Genomic DNA, 18,885 nt, shown 5'->3' with positions numbered 1-18,885 from the left:
ATCTATCTATCTATCTATCTATCTATCTATCTATCTATCTATCTATCTATCTATCTATCCCGTTCATATACATACAGCAGTGTACAGCTATCACTTTGGCATGACGTTCAGGGTGACAAAGTCCCACTAACTCCGTCCGCACTACTGTGTATCCCGCTGTGGAACTACAAAACCCAGAATTCCCTGCTGCCTGCCCGGGGGAAAAAAAAGATGACTGCTGAGAAGTCCACGGACTACATTTCCCAGCAGCCTCCGGGGCAGTGTGTACTGCGCATGCGCGCGGCTGTCCGGGAGCTGAATACGGGACCGCAGTGGAAGCGGAGGCAGCATCCTTGTACCGAGAGCCCGAGGGTCCTGTGCAGCCAGCCCGTCACCCTGGAGTCCCTGCCCAGTGCCATCATCAGGAGGGAGATCTCCAGATCCTACCAGGAGGTAAGTGATCCCTGTGAGATCCCATCAGAAACTTCACATCCCGGCACAGCAATGCCTGCAACTACAGCTCCCAGCATGTCCTGCCTCCCAGCCTGGACACCTCTGCTGTGAGCTGACCACTCCAAGCCCGCTCTGGCAGCCAGCTGTTGTGGAACTGCAACTCCCAGCAGACCCTGACGTGGAACTGCAACTCCCAGCAGATGGGGGAGGGCTGGAATATGTAGTTTCCTAGCAGCTGGGTGCTAGTAGGTGCTGGGGGTTGTAATTTTATAGCTGTGGTGTGAGAGAATGCTGGGAGTAGTAGTTGCACTGTTTGCGCCAGTCCAGGGGAGGTGCATGTTACTGGAGATGATGGGTGACAACACTCTGATCGCCATGGCCTCTGTTGCGACAAACGCATCGCATTTCATACGTAGATCTTCTGACAACTCGGAATAATGAGGAGGTAGTCGGGCTAGGAGGGGTTAATGCCATTTTTTTTAATGTACTGTAAATGTCATGTGTGCGCCATTTTATTAGAGAAAAAAAATCCCTTTATCAAATATCCTGGATTATCGGACGTCTCATGGGTCGTTCCCTCTGTGGATCAGTTGCCAAACAGCTGATCGATGGGGGGCGTCGGACCCCCAGCCATCCGATATTGATGACCTACCCTGAGGATATCAGGCCTTCTATATATGAAAGGAGTGGACAATCCCTTTAAGGCCTCTTGCACACGAACGTTGTGTGCCCCTTGCCGTGTTGCGGCACCGGCCCGTGTGCACTCTGCATTACGGAGGCGGACCCATTCACTTGAATGGGTCCGCAATCATGGAGATGCGGAACGGAAGCACGGATCGGAAGCTATACGGAGTGTTTCCGTGGTGTTTCTGTCCACGCCTCCGCACCGCAAAAAAAATTGAACTTGTTCTATTTTTATTTTTTTTGTGGTGCGGTCGGATCACGGAACCATTCACGTTGAATGGGTCTCGATCCGTCCTGGCCGCCGCCGCACGGAACGGATGCACAACGTTTGTGTGCAAGAGGCCTAAGTATGTGATGCAGTTATTGGAAGACTGTCTGTACTGAAGGCAATGGCAAGGCATAGGCAGCACGTGCCCCAAAAACTGCCCTGTGTGAACCCGGCCGTGCATCCTCTTCTTCGGTCACGTGTCGGCCGCGCTCCGGCTGTCACCCTTCACCGCTCCGTAGCCTTAATACATTATTTATTGCTAAAGCCGGCGGCTGAGACCAACACGTCCCTCCTCGCTAAAGGTTATTAGTTCTATCTGTTTCTTGGGGGACCACCAGTCCGGCCGCCATTACGGGGTTGTCGGGTTCCCCAAAAGCCTGAATAGCGTATTGGCCCCGACTGCTGCGGCACAGCTGGGCCGACGTGTAGTTTGAGGTGCGGAGAGACCCTGGGTGACAACCCACTGGACGCGGTCATGGCAGCGGTTAGTGGTTGTCACCCAGAAACAAGACGAGAAGATGCGGATTCCGGGTCTCCGAGGATGAGGACGGAGCGGAGGATGTTTACTAGGAAGTCACGAGATAAGGATGTGTTAGAGGAGCAGGAAACGTCTCATCTGTGAGGAGGCTTATTCAGCTCTTAGCCAAGCGCCCCTTTTAAGGCCGGGTTCACACTCTCAGGTTTTCTGATTTGTAGTTTTTGAAGCCAAAACCTGGTGGAGATCCTAAAAACGACAGATATTACTTCACTTTTATTTTTTAAATCCACTCCTCGCTTTGGCTCCGAAAACTGCAACGTGTGACCACAGCCTAACCGATCCCTCATGAATCCTCCACTCACAGGTCAGGTCAAGCAGGCTTGTGTTTTCAGTGGGGAAAGTGGGATAATCCTCTCCCAAAAAGGGCTCATGCACACGACCATATGTATTTTGCAGTCAGCAAAAAAAATACAGATGTCCACGTGCATTCTGTATTTTGCGGAACTGAACAGTCCTATCCTTGTCTGTAATGCGGACAATAACAGGACATGTTCAAATTTTTTACGGAGCGGACATACGGAAACTGAATGCACACGGAGTACCTTAAATTTTTTTTTTTTTTTTTTGAGGACCCATTGAAATGAATGGTTCCGTTTACGGTCCGCCAAAATAACGGAACAGACATTTCTGTCTGAGATAAGTTCGTGTGCATGAGCCCTAACGCCTCTACCTCCCATGGGCAAAAAGGATTAGGAATCTTTAAATCCAACATGCCTGAACCTTCTTTCCTACAAGGTCTGCTGTCGGGGGAGCAGTGACTAGTGTTGAGCGCGAATATTCAAAAAGCAAATGTTTATCTCCAATATCGCCATTTCGAGAATTCGCGAATATATTCAGAATATAGTGCTGTATGTTAGTTTTTCGAATATTCGTCATTTTTTCCCATCTGAACACGACGACTCCTTGCTTGTGGGCCAATGAGTCATTGGCCCAAAAGCAATTTGAGCCGGGAGGAATCGTGACTTCAGATGGGGAAAAAAATGACGAATATTCTAAAAAAAACCTAATATATAGCATTATATTCGTTTTTGACCCACGCCTGTATTGATTGCGTAATATTCACATCATTACCTTGCCGATTTTCGAGTAATAAAAAAAAGAAAAAGTAGAATATAACGACTATTCAAATTCGCGAATATTCGAAGAATATTCTCCATAATATCCGTGAAATATCACGAATTCGAATATGACCCCTGCCGCTCATCACTATCGGTGACGCCCCCATACAATTCAGATAGATGTCTGGGCCTGCCAGAATTTTCATGGAGTTTGTATGGACTCTTTAAAGGGGTTCTGCACTTTGTTTAAACTGATTATCTATCCTCTGGACAGATCATCAGCTTCTGATCGGCGGGGGTCCGACACCCGGGACCCTCGCCGATCAGCTGTTTGAGAAGGCAACGGCGCTGCAGCCTTCTCACTGTTTACCGCCGGCCCAGTGACGTCACGACTAGTATCACTGGCCTGGGCGGGGCTAAGCTCTGTTCAAGGGAACAGAGCTTAGCCCCGCCCAGGCCAGTGATACTAGTCGTGACGTCACTGGGCCGGCGGTAAACAGTGAGAAGGCTGCAGCGCTGCTGGAGCGTCGATGCCTTCTCAAACAGCTGATCGGCGGGGGTCCCGGGTGTTGGACCCCCGCCGATCAGAAGCTGATCTATCCAGAGGATAGATCATCAGTTTAAACAAAGTGCAGAACCCCTTTAAGGCCTGATGCATACTGCCAGGGTACAGTGTTGTACATGTCGGCCTCCTTTGCCCCCTACTGTACCTCTATCTGCCTTTTTTTGTTTTGGAAAAGTGACTCTCTCAGTTCTCCATGATTTATTATTTTCGGAAATTACTTCTAAGGCCTTGTGCACACAGCTGGATTTTTTACTTTTTTGCAGATTGCACACTGGCCAGTTCATTTCAATGGGACCATACACTCATCCGGATTTTTGGGGGATCTGTGTGGTCGTTATGTAAATTATAGAACGTGCCCTATTCTGCTCCATATTGTATATGATAATAGTCCTTTCTAGTGATGGGAGTGAGAAAATGCGGAGTGAAGGGGTGTGTAATTTGCGGATTGAATTACTGACACGACCGCGAGCTTCAAGCCTCGGAAAGATTTTGCTGCATCTCATAGGGATTGTGGGGCCAATTTATCTCAAGGAAATCCATTTTGCTTTAAGTTTATGTTGCCACAATTTGCAACGCGTGTATCAGATGGCGCGTGTAGATCCTACATTTACTACCTTTTTTTAATAAACGTCATCTTTTTGTCTACAGCAGTTTTGGCGACTCTTGCATTTTAGTTTTATTTGGTACTTTTTTTTTTTTCCTGGTGGTTTTTGCCCACAGGGGCACCATCTGCGCCAAAAATCTGTCTAAGAAAGGGGCACGGTTTTGCACACCTAGAGTTTCTACACACTTTTCCCGATATTCTCGACTGGGGTGGGGCTTAGTAGTAAGTGGGCGTGGCTTTGTTAGAAAGAGGCCGACCTTAGATGCACTATCTTGTGCCAAAATTTTGGCGCAATTCTGCTGTAAAAATCTGTCTCAAAGTTAGGGTGCATTCACACGACCATGTTTTTGGTCGGATCAACACTTTATGCAGATAGCACGCGGACCCATTCATTTCTATGGGGGCTGCAAAAAATTCTGACCACTTGCGGACGTCATCCGTGTGGCCGAGCCGCAAATCATAGAACCTGTCCTATTCTTCGCTGTTTGGTGACAATAGGCATTTTTTTTTCAATGGGGCCCTCAGTGTGGGATGCACATGGACCGCGTCTGTATTTTGCAGATTCTGGCTTTGCGGACCACAAAACGGATACGGATGTGTGACTGCCGACCAATCGTTGGTATAGAGTCAGAGAAAAGTGTCCCTCCCTCCACCATATTCATCCTCTGAGCCCCGTGATAAATCTGGCGCAGGTCTGAGCTTACGCCAAATACTGGATTAGTAAATCTGGGCCACTGTCTTTATCACTAGTGTGTGTTTTTTTTTATTTCTTGCCATTTTTCTCTGATGGAGAAGGTGATTGAAAGAAAATGCCCAAAAAACACCAAGAGCTCCAGCATGCTGCATTTTTGTAAGGCTCCATTCACACATCCGCAATTCCATTCCGCATTTTGCAGAACCATACATTTTAGTTTTACAACAGCTGGAATGCTGGGGGTTGCTGATCCCTGCTATAGACTTTCAGGTATCATCTGGAGCTGGTGTTTTTGGTGCAAAAACCTATGACTGAACCCGTCCTCACTGCGCTTTTTATTTATTTTTTGCAACTTTTTTAAAACTTGACATTGATAAATCTGGAGTGCCTCTAGTTAAGGCCTCCTGCACACAAACGTGTGCACCCCGTTGCCGTATTGCGGAGCACATTTGCGGATCCGCAATACACAGGTGCCGTTCCGTGGGCATTCCGCATCACGGTTGCGGACCCATTCACTTCAATGGGTCCTGAGATTTGGAATGGTGCGGAACGGAACCCTACGGAAGCACTATGGAGTACTTCTGTTGAGGGAAGTGACATATTCAGATATACATATGTATGTGTGCCCTGACATGTATGCATATGTGTGTGTGTGTGTATATATATATATATATATGTATATATATATAATGTGTGTATATATATATGTATATATAGGCCCTTCTTCTGGGCCCGTCCAGTTGTGATGTGTTACACATATAGAGATGTATGTGTGCCCCCTGGGCAGCATGCATCTATGTATGTAAGCCATATGGGTACATATATATCTATAGATGTGGCCCAGACATCTATGGATGTATATGGGCCCCTATAATATAGGAGGGCTTATTCCTGCCCCTATGTTAATATAATGTCGGTTCATATATACGTATAGATGTGCCCCAAGCATCTATACGCATATATGCCGGAATCCCGCCGAAGTGCGCCTGCCAGGTGGGTGGAGGAGACCGACAGTTGGACAATTATGTCCAGCGTCGGCCTCTACAAAGGACAGAGGATCAATAAGATCCTCTGCCCTTTGTCACTATCTCCGGCCGCGCCGGAGATGGTGCGCCTAACAGAGACATGGGAACAAAGAGTTCCCATGCCCCTGTGAGTGGCTGACCTCCGGCGCTGTAATTACAGCTCCGGAGGTAAGCGTCCGCTTCACAGGCGGGAGGATCAAGGGATCCCCCCGTCTGGAAGCGCGCTCCGAGATCCTCGGGCCGGCGCGGTGACGTCACATCACCACGCCGGCCCACGGGTTGAGGCCGGCGGTGCGCATGCGCACGGCGCCAAGAGGAGGACTGCGAGCGGGCGCCGCAAAGTTTAAATAGACCGGCGACGCTCCGCTCTGCAGTCAGGTAAGTCCACCGTCCACCAGCAAGAGAGGCATCCCCTGGACCAACGAGCCCCCCTGGACAACGAGCATTATAACCGCTATATATATATATATATATATAATTAGGGGTGCACCGAAATTTCGGCAGCCGAAAATATCGGCCGAAAATGCACCTAATCCACTTCGGCCGATATTGTTACATATCGGCCGAAAATATGGGGTGTGGGATTTGTCACCCACCATCTGCGGGCGGGCGCCGGGCGGGCGGTTTACTTTGTCACTGCATCTTTATTTTACCTTACAATCGTGAGGCTCCAGTAACTAACAACTCTGCAGGCAGAGCGGAGGCCGGCGTAACGTCACTTACTCACGTGACGCGCCTGCTCCGCCTCCTTCATTCATAAAGTGGGCGGAGCAGGTGCGTCACGTGAGTAAGTGACGTTACGCCGCCCTCCGCTCTGCCTGCAGAGTTGTTACCGGAGCGTCACGATTGTAAGGTAAAATAAAGATGCAGTGAGTGATGCTGTGAGCAGCAGGGCCGGGGCTGTTATGGGTAGGGGGATCGGTCTATGGCACTGCTATGGGGAGGGGGATCTGTGCACTGCTATGGGGAGGGGGGGATCTGTGCACTGCTATGGGGAGGGGGGATCTGTGCACTGCTATGGGGAGGGGGGATCTGTGCACTGCTATGGGGAGGGGGGATCTGTGCACTGCTATGGGGAGGGGGGATCTGTGCACTGCTATGGGGAGGGGGGATCTGTGCACTGCTATGGGGAGGGGGGATCTGTGCACTGTTATGGGGAAAGGGATCTGTGCACTGTTATGGGGAAAGGGATCTGTGCACTGTTATGGGGAAAGGGATCTGTGCACTGTTATGGGGAAAGGGATCTGTGCACTGTTATGGGGAAAGGGATCTGTGCACTGTTATGGGGAAAGGGATCTGTGCACTGTTATGGGGAAAGGGATCTGTGCACTGTTATGGGGAAAGGGATCTGTGCACTGTTATGGGGAAAGGGATCTGTGCACTGTTATGGGGAAAGGGATCTGTGCACTGTTATGGGGAAAGGGATCTGTGCACTGTTATGGGGAAAGGGATCTGTGCACTGTTATGGGGAAAGGGATCTGTGCACTGTTATGGGGAAAGGGATCTGTGCACTGTTATGGGGAAAGGGATCTGTGCACTGTTATGGGGAAAGGGATCTGTGCACTGTTATGGGGAAAGGGATCTGTGCACTGTTATGGGGAAAGGGATCTGTGCACTGTTATGGGGAAAGGGATCTGTGCACTGTTATGGGGAAAGGGATCTGTGCACTGTTATGGGGAAAGGGATCTGTGCACTGTTATGGGGAAAGGGATCTGTGCACTGTTATGGGGAAAGGGATCTGTGCACTGTTATGCCCATAACAGTGCACATATCCCCCTCTCCATAACAGCGCCACCCACAGATCCCCCTCTCCATAACAGCGCCACCCACAGATTACCCTCTCCATAACAGCGCCACCCACAGATTACCCTCTCCATAACAGCGCCACCCACAGATTACCCTCTCCATAACAGCGCCACCCACAGATTACCCTCTCCATAACAGCGCCACCCACAGATTACCCTCTCCATAACAGCGCCACCCACAGATTACCCTCTCCATAACAGCGCCACCCACAGATGAATTTCATTCATGAAAAAGAATTATTAATAAAATCATTAAAAAAAAGTATTTTAAAAGTATTTGGGCAAAAAGGCGGTTTCGGTTTTCGGTCAAGGGCATCCTGAATTTTCGGTTTCGGACCAGAATTTTCATTTCGGTGCACCCCTAATATATATTATCCCCTGATTCCCCTGCCTTCCCTGTAGTCCCCTGAGTAACCCCTTATACCACCAACGATCCCCTGCCCCTGATTAACCCCTCATATCCCCTGCATTTCCTGTAGTCCCCTGATTAACCCCTTATACCACAAACGATCCCCTGATTAGCCCCTAACCCTCAACCCACCAACCTCTGTGTTCCCCTATAGCCCCTGGTTTCCCCATTACCCCTGGTAACCCTTACCTTCCCCTGCCCTGAGCCTAATCCCACTGTGTTCCCCCAGGATCCTACTCCTGACACCCCTTCCCGGCTGCCCTGCTTATCCCAGCCGCAGCAGTGTCTGGATTTACCCCTTGTTATTCCCGTAGGGAGAGTATATTGGCAGGATTGGGTGGGCTTCTGGTAAATGTATGTATGTGTATTATAGTTAGATACTGGGGAGGAATTGGGACTGTGTTAGCGTAGACAGAACCGTATTAGTGTGTGTACTTACATTGCTGTGGGTTGCCATAAACTATATATACCTATTCCCTTTGATATAGATATATATAGTTGGAAACATAAATCCGTCGTAGTAGTAAGGCGCGACAGCAATAGTTGTAGTGTATTGTTGATACTGTATTATTAGTGTATTATGTATGTTATGTTCGGTAAGGATTAATAAATACTGTCATATTTATACCTATTGTGTAACGTGTGGTTACTAGCGGTAGTTAGTAAGGCGCATGCAGCTAGTTTAGTGGTTAGTGTAAGGCAATCAGTAGCGATTTGTTGTTAAGTAAGGCATAAATAGGCGGAGTTATCATAAGACGACCCACGCCTATTTATGAATATTAATTATTGAGATTTGCATAAATACCAATAATTAATATCCCCTTTAACAACTTCCGTTCCGCAAAAAGATGGAGCATGTCCTTTCTTTTTGCGGAACGGCCGGATCGCGGACCCATTAAAGTGAATAGGTCCGCGACCTGCTGCGGCTGCCCCACGGACTGTGTTCGTGCATTGCGGCCCGCAGCACGACCACGGGGCGCGCACGTTCGTGTGCAGGAGGCCTAACCTAAAAGCTAACCAGGTGCTGAGAGAAAAAAAAAACAAAAAAAAAAACACAAAGGGGGAATCAGTTGTAGCGCAAGTAGTGGTTTAAAAAAATAAATAAATGCAAACACTGTCTTTTCTGCCAGAAAACTGGCGTGCGGGGGATGGTTAATTCCCCCCCCCCCCCCCCAAAATGTTGCAAAATTGGCATGTCTGCTACCATATGGGGGCTGTACAGGCCTCCTTTTTTTTTTTTTTTTATATATATATATTTTTTGTCTTGAGTTTTTATCTGTTGTTTCCATCATGTGATTGGTATAGAAAAAGAGAACTAAACTGCCGGCAACTTTTCCATGAAAACACCCGCACCCACAAGTTTCCATAACTGAACCTGATTTTGCTGCTGATTATTTGTATTTTTCTCCGAAAACTGATCGTGGCTGTTGTGACGCCAGTTTGCCGGTGGTTTAGGTCTGATGGCCGCTAGCGCCTCACTTATTTTCTTTCTGTTGATGCCGATGGGAGTTGTCAGGCCACATTCACACAAGTGAATTCGTTCTTTCATTTCCTGCGATTGTCGGGATACCAGTGAGAACTTGGACAGTTCTTTTGATGCTGTGTGAACTGTGCCAGAGAAGTATGTGCTGTCAAATCTGCAAAAACCGCAGCAAGAAGTGACATGTTTTCAGATTCGCAACTGGATTCCCATTGTACACAGTGAGTTGGATGCAGATTTCGGTGGCCCAGCAGCCATAAAATTACCGCCATGTGAATATACCCCCATAGTGCTGCAGTTCATATGTAGAGTTAGGGTTCAAAAGACGATATTAAGGGCTCGTGCACATGAACGTATTTTCTTTTTGTTCCTTTTTTTTTTTTTTGCAGAACCATTAATTTTAAAGTCAGCAAACAAATTTTTTTTCCGTATGTCCGTTCCGGAGAATAATAGAACATGTCCTATTATTGGCCACATTATAGACAAGGATAGGACTGTTCTATTAGGGGCCGGCTGCTCCGTTCCGCAAAATACTAAATGCACACCGACGTCATCCATATTTTTTGCGGACCGGAAAATACATACGGTCATGTACATGAGCCCTAACAGTGTAAGGCCTCATGCACACGACTGTGCAGTTTTTTGAGGTCCGCGGATCCACAAAAAACGGAAGCCGCCCGTGTTGCCTTCCGTAATTAACGGAATGGGCGCCGGCAATATAAATGCCTATTCTTGTCTGCAAATCGCGTTGTTATATTTTTTTAGCGGGGCCGCGGAACAGAGCCACGGATGCGGACAGCACACAGAGTGCTGTCTGCATCTTTTGCAGCCCCATTGAAGTGAATGGGACCGCATCCGAGCCGCCAAAACGGCTGTGGGCATGAACCCTAAACTCGAGAAGAGGGCTGTTGTGGGTAGTGTGAGCCTGCTGCCTGTCTAGTCTCCAGCAGTACCATACAGTGTGTGTGTGTGTGTGTGTATATATATATTTTATTAACAGTGACAGCTGTCACATTGGTTAATAAATCGCCCACTTTTTTTTCATGTATTTTTGGAGTGCTGCCTTCTCTTTTTTTCAAGATAACTAGCAAGACCTTGGTCGCTGGTCTTTTGAAGGAATTTGCACCTCTATTTGCGGTTTGTGTGCTGCTCTTTACTTTTTTTATTTTGATATATAATTAATATATATGTATGTATGTTCCGCGATCACTCAAAAACGCAACCATCAATTTCAACGAAACTTGGCCTACACATCCCTTGCTACCTGGAAAGAAATCTCTCTAGGACGTACCGTTCCTGAGATTCCCCAAAAATGACCTGCATAAGCCAATACAAGCCTGCAAGTCTCTCTCTTCATATCCCGACTGCCATACACACGGTCACATGACTCTTATCAGCCAATAGAAGCTTGCAGGCCCTTAGTCTCCACACACACACAGTTTTACTCCAGGTTTCTATGACAACCCAGCCATTCTTCCTCACTGCTGTAGCTTAGCTTTAGGCTAGGGCTACACGACTACAATAAAGTCGCACGACACGTAGGGCCCAACTACACTGCTACATGTGTCGCGCGACAATTTTTATAATGATAGTCTGTGGTGTTGCACTCAGACATCCCAACCTGCAAAAACTCATTTCAGGGAGGTGCACTTCTCATTTCAGGGAGTTATTTTTTTCTTTCACAAACTTTTTATTACATTTTCCAGACATATGCAGTATCTGCACACTTTGCTCTATGGCGTGGAGGACGGGGCTCATTACCCTGCCCCAAATTATCATATTTATGTATATGATTAAAGGGATTCTGTCCCCACCTATAAGCCCTGTGAGCTAAACATCTGCTCATGTCCAGGGCAGCATTCTGATTTCTAAGGTGGCCTTATAACAGCTATTTGTGGCTTTATTCTGCGGGAAAAACAGGTTTTACTAACCTGTCAATCATTGAATTAAGGTGCCCAAGCAGGGGAGGTCTGTGGATGCATGGTGCCCGGCCGCACGCATCGCCGTTCGTGCTCAGCGCCGCCTTCTACTCCTCAGTGCCGCCTCTCCCTCCCGCTTTGAGATCCCGCGCGTGCGCACAGGCTCAGCCTGATGCGCCGTTGCGGACTGCTGGCATCGGCTTCTTCTTGCACTGTGCGCATGCGCGGATGCTTCCATTCACTTGCTGACTCGCTGAGTCGGCTCTTGGTCTGAGTCAGGAAGTTTATTCTTTAAAACCGGAAAATGCAGCCCCATTGAAAACCCTGTGTGTAATTATCTACCCCACTGTCAGAAAAAAACAAGCATCCAGGGGGTGTGAATTTAACACTGGGGTAAATAATATAATTAAAATGGAGGGTTAAATGTGTAATTGTATTTAAAAAAAATGCATCTCTCTCAATAGTTCTATAGCTACTGAATGAGACAGAAGGAGGGATGCCTTTAACATATAGATCTCCTTGAGAAGCCAATTTGACCCTAAAGGGTTAATTCAACCTGTAATCTAAACTCTGTCCTGTCACTTCTCTTATCTCTCTGCTCTGCTATCAGTAAACCTTTCCAGGATATATTGTCTCACATGCCTCAGGGAGATAGCGGGAGACTCCCTGAACCTCCGGGAGAGTTGAGATCCCTGTGCACTGAGATGCGTGATACAACTGACGCGACAATCACAGAAAAATCCATCTTGGATGGATTTTTTGCAACTGTCATGTCACATGTCGCAGTGCGACACCACAGACATCATTATAAAGATTGTTGAGACAAAATGTTGCGCGACACATGTCGTCGTGTAGCCCTAGCATTAAAGGGGCACGGCTGTGGAGGTCACTGTTAACGAGGCGTTCACTGTGGATGTTAATGTTAAGGGGGCAGGCAGCTGTGGAGGTCACTGTTAAAGGGGCGGACACTGTGGGGGGGGGGGGGGGGGTCAGTGTTAAGGGGTGGAGGACTGTGGAGTTCACTGTTATGGGAGATACTGTCGATTTTATCTTTTAACGACACACAAACATTAAGTGAAATAGATGAAATATACCTGTGCGAAGCTGGGTCCTTCAGCTAATGTAATATATAAATATATATATTAAAACAGTCTTGCTTTTCCCTTAGTTAGGTGAAGAGTTAGAACAGAGTGCGGAGGATGCGGAGACTCTGGAGGATGTGGATGAAGAACAGGAAGACCTGGAGGAGCCCAACTCCGATCCTCTGCCAGGTGACAACTCGATTACCCGCTAATCAGATAAATCGGGTGCTGGGAATGTACGGCGGTGTGCACACGGGAATGTGTTGATGTGGACTTGCCCCAGATTTAACCCTGTGCATGGCCTAAAAGTACGCTGAAAGAATAGACATGCTGCGGACATGAAAATTCCCAACACAGGCCAATTGACATGTGGAAAATTGCCACAACACAAGATTTTCAGAATCTCTTCTACTTAGCTGGTACTGTATTAGGGCTCATGCACACGACCGTATGTATTTTGCAGTCCGCAAAGTACGAATCTTAGAAGAAATTTTTATTTTATTTTTTGCAGATCCATTATAACAATGTCTGCCCTTGTCTGCAAAATGGACAAGAATAGGACATGTTCTAGTTTTTATGCAGAACAGCCATGCGGACATACGGAAACAGAATGCAGTCTTTTACTTTTTTTTGCGGACCCTTTGAAGTGAATGATTACGCATACAGGCCGCAAAAAAAAATGGAACGGACACTGAAAGAAAACACGTTCATGTGAATGAGCTCTTGCGCGGCAGATTTTCGTGTGCATGTGGCTTAATGGGGGCGTTGAGTAAGGCTCCTGTTTGTTTCAGGGGTCCAATATGATTACCGGTATTTACTAAGGCCTCTTGCACACGAACGGTTTTCTTTTCAGTTTACGTTCCATTTTTTGCGTTCCGTATACGGAACCATTCATTTCAATGGATCCGCAAAAAAAATAGGAGGTACTCCGTATGCCTTCCGTTTCCGTATTTCCGTTTTCTCCGTTCCAAGATAGAACATGTCCTATTATTGTCCGCATAACGGACAAGGATAGGACTGTTCTATCAGGGGCCAGATGTTCCGTTCCACAAAAAAAGGAATGCACACGGACGTCATCCGTATTTTTTGCGGACCGCAAAATACTGAAAAAGCCATAGTCGTGTGCAAGAGGCCTAATACAGTGTGGACTCTTTTAGGGAGCAACCTGTGGTTGCAGCTGGCTGCATGTGGACAGGCCGCATCCACCCGCAGCAGTGAATGGTTGTGCAATTTTGCAGTAGAATTGTGGAGCTATTATTTCTGCTAGAAGTTATCAATTGAATTGTCAGCAGCCTAAAATAAAGGTCCAGGTGAGTTGTTACCGGTTGTAAATGTGTCCCTGCACAATTTGACACTGGCAGCACTGATTTAATAGTGTTAGACTGTGCGGGGGAACACCCCCAGCTGGTAACACCCATCTGATTCTTTATCTTGTAGGAATATTGGGCCGCTTTCAGACGAGCGAGTTTCACGCATTGGACTTGCAGCATGAGTATGTGGCAGCACCCGTCCAGCACTGACAGAAGTCGCATAGCGTTATATTGATTTATGAGGCCATGTAACCCTTACAGTTCTGGAATGTCTTGGATAACACTGACAGCATTATGTCAGTGTTACCCAATACATTCCAGAACCGTAAGGGTTACATAGCGTCATAAATCAATATAAAGCTATACGACCCTGGCAGTACCAGAGTGCTCAGGACGTTTGCTGCCACATACTCGCACTGCAAGTCCGGAGTATGCAACTTGCTCGTCCGAAAGTGGCCTTAGAGGAATGACCTTTATCTGCTTCAGAAGGCGCAATTTCGAAGTATTTTAACCTTGTTAATGTGACAATTAAACTAATAAACCACAGTAGGCCTGCACGATATATCGCCAAAGCAATCGTATCGCAATAATCTCCTATGGCGATTTGGCCGACCCAAAAATGCTGCGATTTATTTTTCGCTTTATAAGGCACACTGTGCGTCTCATAAAGCGATGGTTGACTTTTTACGTGGCTGACACTGCACAGCGCGGCCGGCGATACATCAGTTACAGTGCGGGGAGCAGCTGGAGGCAAGTTGCGGCGGGCCCCGCGCACATAACTGTCTTTGTATGCAAAGTCTTTCTTTACTGCTGAAACAATCCCTCTCCTATTGATAAAATCACCAGCCTCTGTGCTCCCTATGAATGCACTGCAGCGAGCGGGCCGGCGCATGACTTCAGTCAGTCGCGCTCCTGCTTCATTAATGAAGTGGGAGGAGCGTGACTGACTGAGTGACGTTAGTCATGCGCCGGCCGGCCCGCTCGCTGCAGTGCATTCATAGGGAGCGCAGAGGCTGGTGATTTTATCAATAGGAGAGGGATTGTTTCAGCAGTAAAGAAAGACTTTGCATACAAAGACAGTTATGTGCGCGGTTTAGGACACATGAGGGGACATTAACAAACTAATGCTGTGACACATAGGGCCACGAGGGGGACCAGCATAATATGCTATGTGTGTCATTCACACATATAGCATCTTATGTTGGCACCCCTCATGGCCCTATGTGTCATAGCACAGGTCCCCCATAACAGTGCATCATCCATAGGTCCCCTATAACAGTGTGCCATCCACAGATCCCCTCCATAAGTGTGCCATCCACAGATCCCCTCCATAAGTGTGCCATCCACAGATCCCCTCCATAAGTGTGCCATCCACAGATCCCCTCCATAAGTGTGCCATCCACAGATCCCCTCCATAAGTGTGCCATCCACAGATCCCCTCCATAAGTGTGCCATCCACAGATCCCCTCCATAAGTGTGCCATCCACAGATCCCCTCCATAAGTGTGCCATCCACAGATCCCCTCCATAAGTGTGCCATCCACAGATCCCCTCCATAAGTGTGCCATCCACAGATCCCCTCCATAAGTGTGCCATCCACAGATCCCCTCCATAAGTGTGCCATCCACAGATCCCCTCCATAAGTGTGCCATCCACAGATCCCCTCCATAAGTGTGCCATCCACAGATCCCCTCCATAAGTGTGCCATCCACAGATCCCCTCCATAAGTGTGCCATCCACAGATCCCCTCCATAAGTGTGCCATCCACAGATCCCCTCCATAAGTGTGCCATCCACAGATCCCCTCCATAAGTGTGCCATCCACAGATCCCCTCCATAAGTGTGCCATCCACAGATCCCCTCCATAAGTGTGCCATCCACAGATCCCCTCCATAAGTGTGCCATCCACAGATCCCCTCCATAAGTGTGCCATCCACAGATCCCCTCCATAAGTGTGCCATCCACAGATCCCCTCCATAAGTGTGCCATCCACAGATCCCCTCCATAACAGTGCGCCATCCACAGATCCCCTCCATAACAGTGCGCCATCCACAGATCCCCTCCATAACAGTGCGCCATCCACAGATCCCCTCCATAACAGTGCGCCATCCACAGATCCCCTCCATAACAGTGCGCCATCCACAGATCCCCTCCATAACAGTGCGCCATCCACAGATCCCCTCCATAACAGTGCAAATCGTTATCCCAATTTTTAGGGCCCTAATCGCTATCGCACCAAATTCCCAACTTGTCATAAAGTATATACCACACTAGTCATACACATAGTCGGAGTCCTCTTTGTTACTGCAGTTTGTCAGTTCATGCTGAGCACATTAATAGTCAGACAGGATGTCACAGCAGCAGAACAGGCGTCAGTGCTGCCGTTTTATTCCATGTTCATAGACTGTCCTGGGATTATGAAGAGGTCTCTGTACGGGCTCATGCAAACGGCGGATCCGCAACATACAGGCACTGGCCGTGTGCACCCCGCGTCACGGATGCAGACCCATTCACTTGAATAGGTCTGCAATCTGGAAGGTGCGGTACAGAACAGAGGCACGGAAGCACTAGAGTGAACTGCTCTTTTGCGATCACGGACCCCATTTAAGTGAATGGGTCCTGCGTCTGCATACGGCAGCCCTGCGGTCGGTGCCTGTGCATTGCGGACTGCAATTTGCGGTCCGCAGTACGGGCCCGGCCGGCGCACGTTCGTGTGCATGAGCCCTAATGAGGAGATGGCACATTATATGGGAGGGGTTCACATAATTTACCACCTTGTTTCAGTAAAGTAAGTTTTAAAGGGCATTGCCAGCCCCCGTGTCGCCTTTGTGTGTTAATTCGGGTTTAGGCCTCTTTTACACGAGTATATTTGCAATCCGTATATGGCACATATTTTGTGTACCGGAATCCGCTGCTAATGTCTATGAACAGAGCTATTCACACAGACGTGTAATTTCCTTCAGTATCTGAAATCTGCAGCACGTCCGAATTTTGTGCGTATTTGCTTCCAAATACGCCCATTATTGTCTTTGGGAGGTGGATCAAAAATGCAGGAAGGAAGGAAAATGAATCTAAATCCGGATAAATAACTAGAGCAATCCTGATGACAATACTGGTGGTATAGCATCCGAAATCCGAGTGTGTTCCTGGATCGGAATCCAGATGGTTTTCCAAACTGTTGTGTGAAAGAGGACATAATTATTGAACCTCGCAGCACTCAAGGGGTTAACCACCTAATGTGCAGGTGCTAGGCTGTGTGGTGCGGATCACCCCTGCTATATATAGTGTCCCACCCCTTGTCTGTGCGATATGTCTCTGTAGATTTGCCAGGTCACTCTGGTCTGGTCGACCCTGCCAAAGAGCTAATCTGTTTGTCTGTCTCCGGACTAGGTCTGTCTGTATGTCTGCCATCTGACCTGTCCTGTGCCTGTTACCTTGATCTGTTTGCTCTGTTTTCTGCCTTGACCATGGGACTGTTTCTCGGATTTGCATGTACTCTGCCTGCCTGAACTCAGCCTGGTTCTGTCTATAGGGGTCATTTTTTACACCGGTGTTTGTTTCCTCTTTGCGCTGCCAGAAGTTTAAGCTAATTTATGACAAGGCATGCCCCTCGTCATAAATTGCCCCGCTCCAATCCCTGACTTGATTCGTTTTCACTCCTCTTTTACGCTTGTTTCCAGGTGTAAAAGATGGTGAATTTGTTGGGGCCGAAGCCCTGGTCCCCGCCACTCGCAAGTGTCAAACACAGTGCAAAAACGCCCGTGTGACAAAATATTGTCACAGGGGTGTTTAAAAATCCACAAAACACGGGCTTGCAACATTTTTTACTCCAAAAAGTGGTGTGACACATGTAGCAAATGATCCCCTGTGGGATTTGCCTTAGTGTATTTACTGCCAACTACATCGGGACTATTTGAAGAGGTAGCAGCCTGGTGGTTCCCCTGCAGCAAAGACCAGATCCCTGTATAGGATTTAAAAGGTGAAAACCAGGGGCCACTAGGACAGCGTCCTCTGGACTAGCCCAAAGTCAAACCGGTTAGTTGGCGCAGTGGTTCCACAAGCATTGTCAGTAACGCTCTGTAACTGAGAATGACATACGTGTATATCATCGGCGGGATGTAGCTGCTGTGCTCTCACAATCTGGAGATGGTGTGTGGCTCTGTCAGCCGTCTTCTTGCACCAGTGTTTGTGGAATTGCTTTGTCATGCCCTCCCCATACTTAAAAATTCATATAAATGAAACACTACCTGAAAAAAATGTCTACGACTCGTCCCACAAACTATAAATCCTCCTCAAATAGCTCTGTAGTTTAATAAGATGTAGGGTACAGAGGAAATGTGTATGCAGACTCTGACCACACAGGGTTTCTTTGTAGTCTGTTACTATGGAGACACAAATACAAATTTTTAATCAACGTTGTTTGCGGAGTTGCTTCATTATTTATTATTTACATGTATATGGAACAGTTAAGAAGTGATAGTGGACCTTCCCTTTAAATAAAGTTTATTGGCTTGTTCCTGGTAGCCATTTTTTCTCTCTCCATTTTCCAGCACCCATAACTTTCTTCTTTATCCTTTTATGCAGCTGTATGAGATGAGGGCTTGTTTTTTGCAGCTCTTTAACCCACCCCATACACCCACTGTGGCATTATGATGTATATGTATGGCAAATGTTGGGGAGGGGTTAAAAAAAAACAGAAAAACTAAATCCGTAGTGGAGTTGCCAAATTCTGTGCATCCTGCCTTGGATGAACAGTGGCAGATAAGTACTGTATATGTCAGTGATGGCTAACCTCCGGCAACTCCAGCTGTGGTGAGATTACAACTCCCACCATGCTCCATTCATTTCTATGGAGTTCTGAGAACAGCCAAGCAAGTGTACATCTTGGGAGTTGTAGTTTTACCACAGCTGGAGTGCCAGAGGTTAATCATCCCAGGTATGTCATCAATGTATAAGTTCAGGGGTAGGCGACCTGCAGCACTCCAGCTGTTGTGAAACTACAACTCCCAACATG

The 18,885-nt window shown here is 47.6% G+C and overlaps 1 protein-coding gene across 1 annotated transcript in view; it reads left to right on the top strand.

Moving 5' to 3' along the window:
- Window positions 1–307: 307 nt before the first annotated feature.
- The window catches only part of PACC1 (proton activated chloride channel 1), a 48,238-nt gene continuing 29,660 nt past the window's right edge, over window positions 308–18,885 (top strand). The window contains exons 1-2 of the mRNA XM_040430398.1: window positions 308–432; window positions 12,650–12,752. The gene's annotated coding sequence lies outside the window, so the exon portion shown is untranslated. The remainder of the gene's footprint in view (window positions 433–12,649; window positions 12,753–18,885) is intronic.

The sequence above is a fragment of the Bufo bufo genome, chromosome 4 (genome assembly GCF_905171765.1).
Source record: "Bufo bufo chromosome 4, aBufBuf1.1, whole genome shotgun sequence".
In the NCBI taxonomy this organism is placed as follows: Eukaryota; Metazoa; Chordata; class Amphibia; order Anura; family Bufonidae; genus Bufo; species Bufo bufo.
Note: the sequence above shows the minus strand (reverse complement) of the source record. Positions and strands in the feature narration are given on the sequence as shown.